Here is a 17,548-nt window from a genome sequence, read left to right on the forward strand (position 1 = left end):
TTTCACATCATTCTATCAAATTAACATATCCATTAAAAGAAAAGCTTCATAATAGAAAGGTCACCAAGAATTCTGAAAAGTTTCTAAAGCATAAGTATGCAAAAATGTGCATAGGTAATTTTAAGATAATTCGTAAAAGAAAAAAACAATAACCTAAATATCCACCAATAATAGCTAACACTTACTGAACACTTGTCATGTGCCAGGTACAAATGTAAGCACTTCATGTGTATCACTTCATGCAGTTCTCACAACTGTCCTATTTATGGAAACCGGTAACACCCCCAATCTGCATATAAGGACACCAAGGCACAGTGACGTAGAGCAAGATTTCACAGTCGGTGGTAGACTGGGGACAGAAATTTAGAGCTCAAACTTCCAACCACCACCACATTCCACTGTCTTTCATGAGAGACAGCTTAAAGGAATAATAGCACCTCCCAGTAACAGAACGTCATGCAGCTACACGGCTGGGGGGGGGGGGCAAGAGCTTTGCCTTTTGATTGCTGACCACTGTAATCTCTAGGAATGGTACTGTGCCTGGCACATAATAAGTACTAGGTATGATCTACAATATTTATTACCTATACATTCATCCACAGATAAAATAAAATGCCTAGAAGACCATGTATTATCAATGGCATCCCTAGGGAGTGTAAGTGTACTTTTTATGGTTTAAGGTTACAGCAATAACATTACTTTTTAAACCCTTTTTCATTTTTGAAACAAATCTCAAACTTATAAAAAAAAGTTGCAATGCAGCAAAGAACTTTTTTTTCTCTGAACCACAAAGGGTAAATTGCCAGTTTGACATCTTATCACCCAAATATTTTAGTATATTTTCCTGCAAACAAAAACACGTTCTTATGTAACTACAATACAACCATCAAAACCAGAAGTCAACACTGATATATTACTATCATTTAATCCTCAGGCCCCATTCAAGTTTCGCCTCTTGTCCTAGCAATGGTCTTTATGGCAAAAGAATCAGTTTGTCCCATTACTGCCAATGCTCACTTGGATCACTTGGTTAAGGTGGTGTCTGCCAGGTTTCTCCACTGTAAAGTTATTCTTTTCCCCTTCTGCAATCAATAAGTATTTTGTATGAGGTACTGTGAAATCCTTATTCTTAAACTCTCAATTTATTCATGAGTCCATACAAAGGTTTTTTTGCAAGGTAGGTGGAGTTGTGTGAGGACTACCAGTTTTCTATTTTATTCAATAGGTTTTGATCTACGGCTCTCACTTAAAATATTTTGATGATCAAAATATCTCAGATTTGGCCAGTGGGAGAGTCTCCAAACTGGTTTGTGTGCTTATGACATGTCTCCATAATCCTCTGAGGACCTCCTTCCTTTCTGGTGCATGATGCTCCAGGTTCATCTTAAACTTTTCTGTCCCAATCCTGTAATCAGTCATTTCTCCAAGAAGCTTGGGCTCTTTTTTGTATAAGATGGTGTTTAGAAGTCAAGATCTGGCACTGATGTGCTCACGGCCGCTGGGTACTGCTGCCTCCCGGCACATTCCATGTCTCTGCAGGCAGAGCTGGGAAATTTATGTATGCATGTCTGTATGGATATATACGCACACACACATATAAATACACATGTGCATGCATGCATGCATGTTACATCTAAATTATACACACACATTAAAATCCTTGAGTTCACACAAATATTTCTGATTCCAATCCAATGGCATCCATTCTGGTTTCTCCTCGATAACTCCTTTTTCCAACAGCAAGAATTGGCTCCTGTTATCCTTAATATATTTACCTATTTGATCAACCCTCCTATATTTAACCAATCTCCAATTGCTGCTACCACCACTCCCCCACCTTCTCACCCCTCTTCAGCTCTGATACCCCATACCAGACTTTCCCTTTATGTGGGGGCCCTCCTCAGCCTCCTGGGGCTCTGACACTCTTTGCCAAGCCACCTATCTTGCTCTGCCTACCTGATAAGCTTTAGGACTGAATTGCTCTGGAAGGAGAAGAATTAGAGAAGAACTACTGCATTTAAATTTTTAAAAATAACATAAAAGTATCTTTTTAAAAAAAGGTATCCATTAAATTAGAATTTGAGATAATTCAGATGGACAAACTAAAGTTCACCTTTGCATCATATATGAAGAACAGGTTTGCTAAGTTAATTAATAATGTAAACAAGCTTGTAACCCAGATGTTTAACCTACTTAAAAAAACTAATTGTTTTCAAGCACTTTAAAATCACTGGGCATGTACTTGCCTTTAATTATTGTCTAATTACAAATGATTTCTATTTTCTCTATTATAGCTTTGATAAGCCCTCTATTTGATTACACTTTAAGAGTTACTACTTAAACTCGACACAATTAAGATCCTTTAACAAATATCTCTTTATTAATCAATCTGGCCTTTCAATTAATTACCTGAAATAAAGTTTTTTTATCATTCAGTGATTTCTCTTTTTTAGTTTTGTTCACCTGTCATGCTGCTCAATATGAAAAATGCTTTTCAGAGGCCACCTGCCCCTGAAGGCTTCTGGCTCTGCAGCCATGAGCGCAGGCTTCATTGTGCTCTCTTATCGATTATGGATGCAGAGCTGAGGAGTCCCATAAAGCCCTCAGTTCCCACCATTCACATCCATATTTTACTTAAGATGTTCCACTTTGCCAAACAAGGACTCATCCAATCAATCAACAAGTTATTCTGCATTGCATTTCATAAGACGGCTTGGAAAGAGAACACACGTTGGAGTTCCAGCACTGAGTTTATGTGGCCCCAACCTGTTAATAAGCTTTTTGCACTCCATTTTTCTTATGAAGAGAACACCATTCTCCATATCAGGTTGCCATGAGAACTAAATGAGTTAATGTGAAGTACCTGCTATACAAAAGGCACTTAATGAGTATTAGTTCATGCCCTTCCCAGCACAGAGCCTCGTGGAAAAACAATTGATTCAGAGCAGTGTTTTTCAATTTAGCCACACAGAGCCTCAGAGAGAACCTATTGAAGAAAATGGGCCATAACTGCCTACTTAACCTCGTCTGTCTTACCACTGCACCAGACCAAAACAAGAGGAAACGTAAAGAAACACCAGCAAGAATTCAATAACCTAAAAATGAGCAAACCAACTGACCCCTTTGGGAGTACAGTACCAGGATTGGGAGTGAGGGTGGGGATGAGGGAGAAGGTCTGGGGAATAAATAGATTGTATTTTCTACCTTGACTTTCAAATAAAGCTGCCAACTAGCCCTAATGTGATAATCTTGGCCTGAGAGTGTTGGGACCACTGAATGCACTCATCTTAGGGGTGGATTCTCTGGTTTTAGACCTAACAGGTTCTGTCAAGTACCATGACAAAATAATAGGTTTTGACACCTGACAGAAGATGACAACGTTGTTAAAAATCCATTTAGAGGTAAGCAATTTTAAAAACAAAAGTGTTAATAATATGATGCATGATGGGCCATCCTAGCAATGTTTAGTAAAATAAAGACAAGGACCAAAAGCCACTTCCTAATAGCGAACCAAACAGAATTAAAAAGGTCCTGACAGGTAAGACATTTCAAACACATTGCCTCAACAGAAAACATGAGGATCAGGAGTAAATCTAAAAATTGCCAGCAAATAATGCCAGATGATCTATTTGCTCTTTATCTTCAATATCTGAAATAGATATGCTTGCCTGTCAGGTAAGATTATGTGGTTTTGGTATGCTGTTTCTTTTAAAACCAGGAAAATTTGTTGACATTGAAGAGATGGAAGATAAAGTGGCCCTCCTTCTAAACTGCCTCAACAACAAAGCCAGATATTAAAAGAATGCAAGCAAAATGCTGAGCTACCAAGAATATACACTGTTGTATCTACAGTAATTCTTTCTCTATACAGAAGGCTAAAACTATCCACACATTTCATTTGCAAAGCCTTTGTGCTTCCAAATGGCCTCCAGGCAATGGTTAAAGGATGTCTCCCTTGGGTTTACCAGGGGCTTAGACCCTGAGTGATCCATCACAGGCCTTACATGCAGGTGGAGGGCACAGGGCTGGGACCATGTTCCTCACCCAGCTGTAGAAGTCCGACTAGTTATCTAGAAGAGTCCATGCTACCTTAGTCTAACCCATTCCTCACACAACTGCAGAACTCCAAATAATTATCAGGAAGAGTCTATGCTACCTAGCCTAACCTAAGGGAACTCTCCCCTGAAAGGGTACACATGCCTATGCTTGTCAAACTAGGAACTGTATCCTCTGAGCCCAACAGACACTACCAATATTTCTGCAACAGGCAAGGCAGACAATTTTTCCTCCTTTTAGGCCCTGCACCTCAACCAGGTTTTTGTTTAGTCCCTCCATCCCTCAAGCTGTGGAAGTGTCAGTCAGCTGCGTCAGTCAGCTTCTCGGGTTGTTCTGTGTGTGGGGGGAGGAAGGCAGGTGAGTAGAATAGGTGCAGCAGCTCAAAGAATTCCTAGATTCATTTGCATTTAAAGTCTTCCCTAATTGTGAAAGGTTAGGCCTTCATTGTTCCCCATTAAAGAACTTTCAGGCATGAGCAAAGTAGGTGGGGAAAAGTGAGAGTTCTATCCTAGAAGGAAAGCTGGCCCAGCCACTTCAGGAAACTATTACAAAGCTACTTAGCCTGGGACAATCTTGTGTTTAAGTTTCTACTTAAGCAGTATAGCAGATGGTCAAGTGTACCAACTCAGCAGCCAAGGCTGCCTGGGTCACTTCCTACCTGTGTAACCTTGGGCAAGATACCGAACCTCTCTATGCTTCACCTTCCTCATCTGTAAAATGGGGATAATAACTGCAGCCAGCTCATACAGTCTTTGTGAAGATTAAATGAGTTAATATATGTAAAGCACTTAAAACAGGTGCCTGGCGTTTATTACAGGAAACACGCAGGAAACAATACCTTTTCCTTTCACAAAAACTCCTCCAACCCAGATCCCTTCCCTCCCTAATCTTCCAGGCCATTTGCAGAGGCTGAACTCTGCCAAACACTCACCATTGCCCCCAAAGACCTCACTCCCTGGTTATGCTCAACCTATCCAGGCCAATCCTCCTCACACATTCTTCACCGTCACTTGCTGAAGGGAAGTTTGCATAGTCACAGACACTGCAGTGACAAATAAAGGCTCTCTCCACTAAGCCCTGGGAGCTGCTGCACTGTTCTTTTTGTATCTCCCTTCCCCTGGCCCTTTCTTGGAGGGGGAGGGGGCACTGTTCCAAGGTTTCCATTTTTCTTCAGGCTCCCTATTCCACCTCTTAATTTTACAAAGATGCCTCCCAGGGTTATCCCTCAACCACCCTTCCCTCCATTTCCCAATGTCCTTTGCCCTCTGCAAGGCTAACCTGTTCATCTTGCAGCAAATCCCCAGCCAACTCCCGATCCCCAGGTCTCTTCTCTGACCCTCTCTCTCCTATGTTCAAGTCCACAAACCTTACCAAATGCCAGGCTCAGAGTGCAGAGAGGACTAAGATACAAAGGTCACCCTTGTACTTTCAATTGTCACTTCTCTACTCGCTTCTTCCCCTCAGCCTTCCTGTTTATGCTTTAGAATGTAAGCCCAACGAGGACAGGAACGTTTATCTATTTTGTTCACTGCTTTATCCCCAGAGCCTACCATAATTCCTGGCACACAAAAGGTGCTCGATAAACATTTGTTAAGTTAATTCAAATCATCCTTGATTAATCTATTCACTCAACAACACTCTCTGAGCACGCTCTGTGTGTGTGTCAGAGACTGCTCAGATTACAGATGGGTGCACAACTAGTCTCTGGCCTGGAGGTGCCCAAAGTAGCCATACAGAGAGACAGGATACCAGCGGGGAGACTTCCCGGTGTGACAACAGAGGCAAGCAACCGTGCTGGCCTCGATGGACCTCCATGCACTGAGCCCCTCAAGGCTGAATCTAATTGCCCACATTTATGGCTTAGCTCAGCTGACCTCCCCTGGGGCAGGAGCCTGAGGACTATCCTTTATTCCTCCTAAACACCTTTCTGTCCAGTTTCTCTTGCACCATGCTCTTTCCTGTTCTCATCCCACTCTCCTGATCATCTGAGAAGGGATCAGTGCCACTCCCAGGGCCTAGACCATCCCTCTCTATGTACATCAATCACTCCCAAACTTCTCTTGAGCTCCAGACCCATATTTTCCACTCGCCAAGTTATACCAAATATCCTGGTAACACCTAAAACATATCCAAAGCAAAATGCACTGCCTGCCACCCCCTACCCTCACTCCATCACACACCCAAAGCCCCTGCTTCAGCCACTGAATGGCCAGCCCGGTTCATGACATGGCCCATTCACCTGTCTGGGGACGTACCCACAACTCCACCCTCTTTCTCATCATATCCAATAGATTCCACTTCACAAGTGTTGCTAAAATCTGATGCTTCTCCTTTCCATCTTTTAATTTGCTTTCTCCAATCATACCTCTTGTTTTAACTGCCTGTCCCAATCTCGCCTTCTCGGTCAGATCCTCAGTATGGAGATCAGTTGAGGTATGCTGATTTTAAAACATTTTACACAAGATAAAACCTAAATTTCTTAGAATACAAAATTCATCAGAATACAACTCCAACCTACTGTTCCACTCTCCTCCAGACAGCCAACACTCCTGTCCCACTAATGCCTCCCCATTTCCCAGACTTTTTCCTAATTCCTTACCTTTGTTTATGCTATTTCCTCCACCTGAAATGCTAACAACAATAATAAGGAAAACAGCAATGTGCTAAACACTTGAAACAAATTCTCATTTAACCCTCATAACCATTCTTTGAGGTAAGTACTGTTGTTATCCCCATTTCTCAATAAGAAAGCTGAGGCACACAAATGAAGTTACTTGCCCAAGTTCACACAGATGTCCTGCCTTCAGAACCTGAGTCCTTAACCACTGCACCATCCCCTCTGCCAAGCCACTCCTATTTACCCTCTTGGACCCAGCTCAAATATTACCTCTTTGGTGGAGACTTCCGAGACTCATAGACCTCTCCAACCTCTGGGATCACTTGGTATCATGTGTCTGTCTTTATTTCACTGTGTGTCTATTCGTTTACATTTTTGGCTGAATTCCAAAGATACGAGTCAAGCCTTTTTTACCTTTGTATTCCCAGCATCACACAGTACCTGATAAATCATACATGCTCCATAAATATTTATGTAATAAACATCTTCCAAGAACCCAGAACCTAGATTATACCCTGCTCAAACTCCAGTTCACCCTGCATGTTCCTGCTTCTAAACACCTGACACCCAACATCTTTAACCTCTCCCTCCTCCTCTCTCTGCCCCAGGACTCTTCAATATGAGGAGTCAAAGCCCTTGCTGGGGCCACCACTCCCATGACCAGCTGATAACATTATCACAGCAGGGGCAGGCCAGTGGGCTGCTGGCTAGGCTCCTCTTGATTACAGAAATAAAGTGCAGCTAAGAAGCACAACGAAACTCATTCCCTGGGAGAAAGGGCAGAGGAACATTTATTGTGAGGTTGCCAGATTTAAGGCCTTTGTCATTTAAAATGTGAGCACGGAATGATGGACTTAAAATTTAAAATGTACAAAATATGATGGAAAATATGTCATGGCCATTATTCATAGCTCACGGAGAGCCAAAAGGCTGGTTAAAATGTATATTAAGTGATCACTGTGACCTCTTTGCTGCTTTTACATAATCACCATGGCTGTATACCTCATTAAATGAGCTAAACTTTGCTATAGGTATTGATAATTATTCTAGATAAACTGCTCAGCTCCTAATGGATTTGAGTTGTTTTTTCTTTTTTTTCTTGCATGAAGATGTATGGTTATCTGCCCACAGTACATTCAAAAGGAACAAAGTAATTTTTTTTAAAGTATGAATCAATGAAACCATTATCACTGCAGTCAGTAAGAATGAATGAAGTAAGGTAGCCCCAGAACTTGAAGTAAGGTTTATTTCTATGAGTTATGCTAATAAAAACCAGCAAGCTCCTAGTTAATTATAGTACATGCTAAGAGATGGTCTATAATTATGATGTGGTTCCCAAATACGGAACTTTGGTACCTGTGCCGATCTATGAGAAAATTTTTTAAAAAGAAAAAAGGAAACAATGTAATGGTTCTTGTAAAGCAGAAATTATCTGATTTAATGAGATGGCATAGACTGAGACTGCCCTTTCTACTTTTTTGTTAAAATATTTTTCCTTTAAAATAATGATACTATATGGTGAGTTTTTAAAATTACCTTTCCTTAACAAATTTAAAACTGAAAACTCATGTTGGACCCCAACATTGTTTTTAAAATGTTACGGGTCCCTGAAACTCAAGACTGGGAACCACTGTGTTAAAGTGTCTCTGATGAGACTTAGGGAACTCCCAAATCCAGCTTGCTGACTAGGATATAGTTTTAGAATGGGATAACTGACTTGGAAAAGAGGGGATGGCTAAAGCTAGCCACACATTTCACCAAATTGAGCCGAAAAAGCAAGAACAAAAAACCCCACTACTTTAAGGGCTCTTGGAAGTCCTGCATTAAGCACAGACCAGCTTAATTCAATTTAATCAGGAAAGGAACCTTTTTTGCCAGTAAACTATTAGTATCACATTAAACAGTGGGAAATGCTCTACTAATCAACTGTATTGAAGTGCATCTGAAGTAAGGATGTGACAATAGTTGAGAGATGGGTCTTCATGGAACCTGGAAAAAAGGGAGAGCACCCCTCAAAAAAAAAAAAAAAAGAGTATGGCAGTGTTCTGTGGGGCTTTTGTTCAAAAGAGTACAAAGTACATAATCTGGTAATTAAATTGTTTTCTACTTTGGGGGAAAGTTCCTTTAAAACCTGGAAACTATATTTATATATATTTATATCTTATCTTTCTCAGTACGGATCATCAACTCCTTTTGATCTGAATGGGATACCTTGACAGGGATGACAACATTCCAGACACCAGAAATAGCCATCTCCCACATAATGAAGTAATCAATTAACATTTAAAAATAAACTGCTTATGAATTTGGTTGGTGTGATAACTGAGTGGATTTGATTCTCAAGACCAACAAAACAGGAGAGCATATTCTGGAATATGGTGAGCAAAAGTGCCAACCACCATCCTCACCCCGACCCCCCCAAAAAACTTTTTCAAATTGCAGGGAGACAACTCTTAGTGGATCACCATGAACATTGTTTTTTTGTTTTGTTTTGTTTTGTTTTGTTTTTACAAAATGGACTTGAATAGGAAAGATCAGAATGCATTACACATAGTATCAGAAAGTATATACTTTTGTTTCAGTGTATTCATTCACACGTATATAGAATTCACAACGCGAATTTATTTCTTCCAGTGGATCCGATCCAGAAGTTTGAAAGCCATTGCTCTAAGCCACTCAATTATCTGCCTAACTTCAGTTTATAACAGGAACTTCCTGGCATAAAAAATACAGCAATTATTTTCTGGAAGCAAAGGGGTAAAAGAAACGATGGCACCGAAAGGCCACACCCTGGTCACAAACCTATCTGCTTCAGGCTCCTGGAGGGTTAGAGAGGGATCTTCTGCTAGGTCTTTGTTCTTATTAAGGCACTAAAAGGCAATACCCACAACTATTCAGTCTGTTTTTTACAAAGGAGTAAGTGGATAACCAATATGCACTTTTAAGGAAAACAAAAACATAAGGGATTAATTTCCATATTGGTTAAAACAACAACAACACAGGCCTTCAAGAATAGGTCTCAAACTCCTGCAGGGCACTTCATAGAAGAATTTGCCTCTTTATGTTAGCTAAAATGAAAATGGTACAGCAACTAAACACAACCACTCACCCTCCAATGTGAACAGGTTTGGTTTCAAGCAGAATTCAAGTTCATTTCTACCTTTACTGGTTACTTCTTAGGTCTATTTAATGACTACAAAGCAGTTTAAAATCAATGAGATGATTAAATAAAACAATCTTTAAACCAGCTTTTTATAAATTAAAAAGAAAAACCCAAATTTAGTAAATATTAATTGTACTGACCCAGGATGGCAAGGAATACAAAATGCATGTGATAGTCTAAGGTCTAGCAGCCTGCATATCACCAAAGAGAAGTGAGATACACGCACAAAACAACTATCCCTTCAGCACCCTTTCTCCCCAGTACACCTCCACTCACACCAAGAGGCTGGGACCAGGGACTTAAAGCTGCCAAGAATACATGATCCTAATTTCACACACCCCCACCTTCACCCCCACCCCCCGGGAACCACCATCTCACTGGCTGCAGAGTTCAAAATAAATTTACAGAAAGGGGTAGGAAATGCTCCCACCCCTCCAACTGAATTTGTTTTTTAATACCAGCCTCCACAAATAGCATTTCAGAAACATGCAACAAACTGGAATGTTTATGAACTTCTACCAATGAGCCATCCTTCTGATCTCAGCCAAAACCACTTCTTAAATTCCTGTTACAAATTTTGGATTTTGTGCACTTTCATAAAAACTTTGTCCCCTCATCTGCAAATCAGGGATTAGACCTTTGCAATTCTATAAATTCCACTAGGATAACCCTACATGTGTTCTGAGAAAACACTATCCCTGCGAAATGTTTGTGATGGTAAAAAGCCATTCCGGATATATCCAAAGACAACATTAGCTGTAAATAACCTAGTTTACTTTGCATAACTCTACGCTGTCCAATATGGTACCCATATGTGGTCAATGCATTCTTGCAATGAGGCTAGTATGATTGAGAAACTGAATTTTAAGTTTTACCTCATTTTAATTTAAAATTAAATTTAAAAACTGCTACTCATTTCCATTAATGGAAAACTTGTATGTTTGGAAAAACTTTAGGTAAATTTACTTTTCTCAACTGTAAATTTTATAAAATCTAAATCTAATTTCATTTCCAGTGAAAATTTAATGTTCAAACTGAAATGTGTTACAAGAGTAAAAAAACACACTACATTTCCAAGATCTGGTATCTAAAGAAGAATGTAAACATCTCAGTATTTTAAAATCGATTACATTAAATTGATAATACTTTGTATATAGGGGTTATATAAAAGATGGTCTATTACTAAAATTAATTTCACCTGTTTCTTTTCACTTTTTAATGTTGCCACTGGAAAAATTTAAATAATGCACGTAGCATGCATTCTATTTCTACTGGACAGTGTAACCAACCTAATGATTTCCAAGCCTTTCCCAATGGAACACTTTCCAAGATCAGGTTTGGGAACATTGCCATAACCAAATACTCTTCTTCCTGTGCAGCATCTAAACTGCCGACCACACCCGTGACTGACAAGTCTTCCCTCATCTCCAGTGACTGCTGGCTGTCCTCCTACACAGCCACCTTTCTTTTAATCCTTTCCCAGGTCCTCTTTCTCTTCTTGTCCCCAAGGTCCCATCCTCAGTTCTCTTTTCTATTCTCTACTCTCCCATGGTGATCTCATCCACTCTGAGCTTCAACTATCACTTCTATGTGGAAGACTTCCAATTCTTTATCTCTGCTTCTGACCTCTTTCTCAAGCTGCAGCTCTACATTGCCAGCTGCCTACGAAACAATTCCATCTCGAAATCCCACCATCTTCTCAAACTCAGTATGTCTGATATGGAATTCACCATCTTCATTTCTGCTGAAGATTCCCATCATTCAATGTGAAAACCTGGAGCCTCTGGCCCTTTTCTAGTCCCAGTGTCACAATTTTAAAGCAGGCCTTTATACAACTGTCCTTTGACCCTGGTCTCCTTACTGGCCTCCGTGATTCTAGAGGCACCCCTTCATCCCCTTCCCCTCTAAATTCTCCTTCAGCGCACTGCCGTATTAGTATTCTCAAAATACCACTTGAATCACACTGCTGTCAAACTTTCAAAAGGTCCCCACTGTTTACCACGGCAATCCAAACCACACAACTGGTGTGATACCCTTGCCTCATTCCCCCAGTTCCCCTACACATATTCTAACTTCTCATCAATTCTCTCTGCACAGACCTAGTCCTCCTTTGCTTTCCTCCAATTACAATACCACACCCTCCAGGGTCTACTCATCACAAATTCTGTCCAATATTTAAGGCTCAGCTCAGATATGAGGGCCTCCTAAAGTCTTCTCTGATGAACCCAGCTAACATTAGTCTTTCCCCTCCTTCTAATTCTTTTGGTATTCCTAATGGTAACCACTGTAGTAACAGAGCAGTATACGGCCTTATTTTCTTTATAAAATAGCTTCCCCTTAATAGCACCCAATGGCACCTGGCATGCCATCTTTGGATATCTTACCAAAGAAATCAACTTAAAAAGGAAAATTTTTGTAAACTTTGGGCTACTGATGATACTCAAATCTTTATCTTCAGATTAGGTCTCTGCATTTGAAACCCCAAGAGTCCATAACTCCAAAACTGAACTCTTTATCTCAGTTCCACGCTTGTCTCTCATTTAAATGGACCCTAACTCAGGGACCATTCACTTACCCAGGCCAGAGACATGGTGTCATCCTTAGCTCCACCAATCCCCACCTTCTCATACTTAGTGATCAGGTATTATGAAATCTTCTCCCTAAATATCCCTGGAATTCATCCACTTCCATGCAACTCAGCTGTCAGTTCAGGCCACCATTACTTGAGATTACTGCAATATCATCTGGTCTTATACTCAACCCTCTAGCCATTTTCCACAACACAACCGGAGTCATCTTTCAAAATTCCAAACCATACAGGTGACACTCCTGCTTAAAACCCTCCAATTGTTCTCCAGACAAAAACTTCCAAACATGGCATACAGACTCTTCTCCATCTAGTCAAGGTTTCTCTTTTTGGTTTCATCTCTCACTTCACTGATCATCACTGCAGCCATTTCCAAGTACTCTATATGCAGTTCCCCAAACATTCCAATGTGCTCTCTTGTCTCAAGGTCTTTGTACAAGCTTTTCCCACTACTTAGGTTAGGTGTCCCTCCTTTGTCATCACCCAACATCTTATTCCAGCCAGCCTTCTCACATTAACTATCTTTCTAACTTCAGCCATGGTGCCTGGAGAAAATCTTCATATTACTTCTACACTAGTACTTATCCCGATACCAACATAGTTGGTACTCAATAATTATTTGCTGAATGAGTGAGGGAATAGATCATAATTTTCTGAAATTTTTAAAAACATATTCCAGGGTCAATGAATTAAACTCATTCCTATGCCACCCACATTAATTTGACATTATTGTACCAAATGGGCAATAGACCTAAATTTTTATTTTACCTTTTAAGTCAAAATATTACTACTTTAGTTAAATAAACAGAATTTACATATACAGACCCAGAACAATCAAACTGAAGGAAAAAGCACCATATTTTGTTTTCTCCTTTGCCTTGTAAAATGAATTAAGAGTAATTCATTTGAAAAGACTGAGAACCTTTTGATGCAAAATACAGAAGGTATGAAAAGCAGCCAAGCAAATATGGATACATGACAGAGCAGAGCCTGAAGGAAACTGGAGAGTGTGAAGAGATGACATCAGACCAAAGGAATGCAGGGACTTGAATAAAAAGAAAAGGCTCTGCACTGATCCTGTCCTGGTCCAGGCTGATGCTCAGTGCAATCGCTGCACACGCTTCACGATTTGGATAGTCATAAGGAAGAACGGAGGCATTCTGTGGGGCAATAAAAGCCTTTCTGGTTTATTTAACAAAGGGGTGCTATAACAAAGGGGAAGGAAACGCTAAACAGTGAGACCAGGTGCCAGGCCCTTACATGCAGCCCTTCCTCTATGCTTCACAAGAACATATTATCCCCATTTTTCCGGTGAGGAAAAGGGCCTGGAGTCATATCACTAGTCCTGGTGACCTTTTTTATTGAGCACCTACTCCTGCCAAGCCGTGTTCTTGATGCTGGGGATACAGCAGTGAGCAAGACAGACAAGATAAGGTTTCTTTGCTCTCATGAAAGCTTATAATTTCATGGGGATAGATGCATTGTACACAAATAATATAATTTCAGATGATGATACTACAAGGGGTATTTTAAAAAGTAAAACTGAAGGACGTGATAAGAGTAACTAGGGTGGAGACTTGAGGTTGTACTGCTCTCAGAAATAATTCAAAAGATAGTTTTTAGAGGATATAGTTTTGCAGAGCTCAAGAAAAAGGGTAAAGTGAGTACCTTGTCAAAGCTTAACTGGATGTTTCTAGAACTACCAGGAACTACCAGAAACAAACATTGTCATTCATTCCCCGATTATCACAAAAAAGCCCGTAAGGTGAAGGAAACTGTAGAGTTACCCTAGTCATAACTCAAATCACCAAATAGCATATATTTCCACATGAATTAAGTGGCTGTTCATGGTGATGGACAGACCAAATTAATTCTTTGATCTCCCATGACCTACAATAGTACCTGACACACACAGGGGTATGAGGGGAGGAGAGCAGAGGAGGGGAGGGAGGGAGAGAGGAAGGAGTCCATGTTAAAAAGTTCACCATCATGGGTTTAATCCCTTTTCAGGCCAAGTGGCTTCGATCTGCCCCACCCCACTCCACCACCAATCTTAATCACAAGATGCAGGTGACGGAAGTCGGATTAGTGTAAATCCATGAACAATACTGTACAGCCAATGGTCAGAAACCCCAACTTTAAATCACAGGTTCCACTTAAAGAAAATCTAATACACAAATGAAGACTAAAAATTAATAAAGGGGTAATTACTGGGCTTCTTTAAACAAGGGCTATCCTAAAGCATACACTCAGGATACTTCTGTTGCAGGTACCTGTTCTAATATCGCATGTACACCAGCAAGGTATGCTGATCTCTTTCACCTGAGTATCTCCCTTGCTGGTTTGGTATTCCTTGAAGGTAGGGACAAAGTACATTCAGCTTTGTTGCCTCAGGGCCTTGTCCAGTTTAAATTGCAGATGGTCAATGATTATACTATATCTGAGTTATACAAATTAAATTTCCCCAAAACTTTTCAGTCATGGGGCAGCCGGGCAAGGTGACCACTATGTTGCTGCCTCGGCCTGCCCCCAGGACCTGAAGGTCTCATTATCTCTTATCACTATATCAGTGTCTCTTGCAGAGTTGAAGAGCTGGAAAAGTCTTAGAAGTCTTCGCTTCAATTTTCAGAAGTTTACTTTTAAAGGATTGTCCTAGTGGCAATATAGAATAACAAATGGCCACTCTAAGCTTAACAACAGAGCTGAGTTAGCACCATATATCAAAGATGCCAATGCTTCATTTCTAGGAACCAGATGAAAGGACTGAAGAACACTTTAAAAGTAAGATACCACATCTCATAGATAGGCACTATCAATTTTGTGATGTTTTGGTAAAATCATAATAATAAATCTTTCTGAGACAGAGTGGCACTGTGAATAATGAGTTATGACTATAAATCACAATAGACCCAGCATGAAAAAATAAGGATGGGTGAGGGGGAGTTTTAGTAAGGATTATATTCACTTTCTCCAGTAAGAAACTCCTTCTGCATATGCCATCTCATTTTTAAAAAGAAAAACCACAACATCCAAGTTCTAATACCCTAGCTTTTGCTCCTCATAACACCAGCCATAACTCTAAACTTCTTAAAGCTTCATTTCGCACTACCAGAAGAAAGAAAAGGCACAAATATAATACCATCCATCTGCACACTTGATTTATTACTCATTTTTATTACCATAGTTTTGGTGTGCTGTGAGGATTGACTCTGCAGGAACTAAGATCCAAAATGGCAGCTGAACTTCTGAAACTCACCAGGACCATAATGCTTCACATATGTGAAACCAGGTCTTATTTATCTCACCTTTAAACCTGTCTAGGAGAAAAGTATATTTATAAAGACATTTCAAAGAATCAGATGGCGTTCTGTTAATGCTCATTCTATCACTCTCTTTACTGCCTAAGAGAGCAACACCCTGCTTCTGCAAACTGAATTAACCTGACATTCACATGTGTACAGTCCACAAAAACAAAACAAGCTAACGTAAAACATGGAAAGCTGAGGTTTTTCTCTTTCTCTCTAAGGCCAACTTAGGAAATTGGCGTAAAATGAATCATCTTTAACAAGTGAAGCCCCAAATAAGTGCTTTCATTTTCAGAAAAGGAAAAAACAAAAAAAACAAACAAACCAGAAGTCTAATTTCTAATTTTCCTTAGGTTACCACAGAGCCACACTCCAAATCACTATAGTAATTTCTTTGTCTTTTTCTTTTAAATCCAAACTGTAAAAAAACTGTCCCAGAGTACTCCTTGAATGCAATGTTTTCAATCCCTCCCACACAAAAGCTGAATTTATCACCAAAAAATTTACATTGAATCTAAACAGCCACTTCTCTACGTACTCCCATTACCAATACAATGACAACATTAATTTAAAAAATAATAACATTTGCTCTTTAGAGACAGAGGACTTTAATTATCTTTACGTATTCAAATAGAAAGTCTTTTTGTTAAATTAGCGTGAAAGTCCCTTCATCTACACACAATTGGCTCAAAGAAACAGGCCATTTTCAGCACAAGAGGCCAATCCATTTTAACAATGAATAAAAGCTTTTGAAAGCACTATACACCCTCTTCCAGATTGTCAAATTTTCAAAACGGTCCAGCATTTATTCCATTTTATTTATTTTTTAACACTTTCCAGCCCAGCAAGAATCTTATAATTAGATTAATTAAAAAGGAAACAACAAAAAACACTGTTTCCTTCTGATCAAAATTATTCCATTTATGCTTAATTAGCTTTAATCCAAGTCTACGTATTTAATGATGGGGATATGACAATTCAAACTATTTGCATATCTTAAATGCCTTTTCTAAACTATACTTTGTAATAGATTTAAAAGAATAGTCTCTTTCTCATGCCAATATGCCACCGCATAAATCAGGAGGATACAAATTAGAAAAAAAAGAGAAAAGAAAACAAGGCCTCTCAAGAGCCAGGGATGTGCCGAGGAGGGTAGGGTAATTTACCCAGCGGTGGGGGCAATTTACCCGCCACATCACAAACTACAATCCTTTCAGCCCACCAGACCAAGAAGCATTACATCACACTCTCACAATGATAGGGGGAGGTGGCTCTGAGAAAGCAAGTTTTCAGCTTTTTTCCCTCCCAGCTCCCAGGCTTCTAGAATCCTGCATCAGGAGTACTGGAATTTAACTTCAGGCATTGCCCAGTTTCAGGGGTTACTAACAATCACAAACCCAGCTACTTATTTATGCAACCCTAAATAACCATTTCACAATGGATTTATGGCCAATGCAGCCAACCATACACACACTGAATTTGTGTTGAAAAGCCCAGTTATTCGTTTGTATAAAATTAAACAAAAACTGATTTAGCGAGAAACAGAGAAGACCAATCTAAAGGGAGAAAATGCCAAAGAAATAATTTCTTATCAGGGCAACTAGCCGTTTGTATCTTTAAAACACCATGTTTTCAAGACAGTCCCAGCATTTGGTTCAAACCACGATCAAAATAAAAGCGCATCTGGCTGCACATTTGAGAACACAGAAACCTAGTGCAAATGAGCGCGCGCAGAAAGGAGAGGGTTGATCCATATATTGCTTGGGAGGTCTGCAAGCAGGGGAATCTACAAACCCCAAACCTCCTAGTGTGCACTCGCC

At 39.9% G+C, this 17,548-nt stretch overlaps 1 protein-coding gene across 5 annotated transcripts in view; it reads right to left on the reverse strand.

The window, feature by feature from the left end:
- Positions 1 to 17,548, reverse strand: part of TNRC6B (trinucleotide repeat containing adaptor 6B) — a 315,110-nt gene that overhangs the window by 103,171 nt on the left and 194,391 nt on the right. The window lies entirely within an intron of this gene.

Source organism: Choloepus didactylus, chromosome 8 (genome assembly GCF_015220235.1).
Source record: "Choloepus didactylus isolate mChoDid1 chromosome 8, mChoDid1.pri, whole genome shotgun sequence".
In the NCBI taxonomy this organism is placed as follows: Eukaryota; Metazoa; Chordata; class Mammalia; order Pilosa; family Megalonychidae; genus Choloepus; species Choloepus didactylus.